The 1,098-nt window shown below is 40.3% G+C and overlaps 1 protein-coding gene across 1 annotated transcript in view; it reads left to right on the top strand.

Moving 5' to 3' along the window:
* epha3 (eph receptor A3) overlaps window positions 1-1,098 on the top strand; it is an 86,949-nt gene that overhangs the window by 70,326 nt on the left and 15,525 nt on the right.

Below are 1,098 nucleotides of genomic sequence, written 5' to 3' on the forward strand. Positions count from 1 at the left end.
TGTGTCTGCACAGCATCCACGATCACACATGGCAGGAGTAGCCGTTGCTTCCTGACATTTTCTCCCGTCTGCATTTCATCACTAATAATGCGACATGTGTGCAAACACACTCTCCCAGACTCACCGCGTACGGCTGCAGCTAGCTCTGTGGGAAGCTTTGTAGCCACTCAGCCAGGTGGTCTGGCTGCTAATTGCTCGTGACGGTGTGGAAGATGAGGTCTTCCTGGCTGCTCTTCAAAGCAAAACAAACTCATCTTACATGCATCAAATTAACTCTGCAATTAAAAGGCAGATTGACTGCATACACCCATACGGAAAACTGAACTAAGATCCAAGGAAAAAAAACTTTATCACACTTTACTTTTCTCTTTATATTTTTGGGGGGTTTCAAACTAAAGAACATTTGTCACAAAAATTCTCTTCTACCTAAAACTCTTCAAGAACAGTTTCTTTTCCACAAGTTTTTTTTTCACTTTGTGTTTAATGGTTTGCCGTTAATTTGTAGACATGTCCTTAATTCTGACACCATATTGTAGCCGTCCCCAACTTTGTTTGTACTAAGGACCTGTTGGTCCATGCCATAGTTGAAGGATCATTCGTTTTTTCAAAATAAAACCTCTTTTAGACTTTATTCTTTGGAAAATTCCCAGATTATCTTTTAAAGTAACAAAGTAAAGGGAAATGACTGGACTCTTTTTGAATGAAGTAAATTAGTAAAACTAAAGTACGTCTGTTCACTGTGTTCTACTGCGGCCCGGTACCAAAAGACCTTTGGACCAGGGATTGGGAACCCCTGCCATGATGTATTTTATATATTGTTGCTTGATGCTTTGGTGCTTGATATTACAATATAAAGAAAACCGATACATTACTGTCATCAGTATGGGCTAAACACGAGGAGCCAGGTATTAAAGGTGACTTTTGAAGTTCGACCAAATTGCAGTGGTTAGTAATATAGACGGGCTCTGTTGTTATGCTGATCTCCAGAAAGGTCAGACTCCCTTTGTTCCGTACTATACACAGTTTAAGTGTTGAATTACAGTGTGTGCTGTGGCCATTGTCACTAATGTCTGCCCACTTCTTTCTGTCTGGTTTTGT

Source organism: Cynoglossus semilaevis, chromosome 16 (genome assembly GCF_000523025.1).
Source record: "Cynoglossus semilaevis isolate Cse_v1.0 chromosome 16, Cse_v1.0, whole genome shotgun sequence".
Taxonomy (NCBI): Eukaryota; Metazoa; Chordata; class Actinopteri; order Pleuronectiformes; family Cynoglossidae; genus Cynoglossus; species Cynoglossus semilaevis.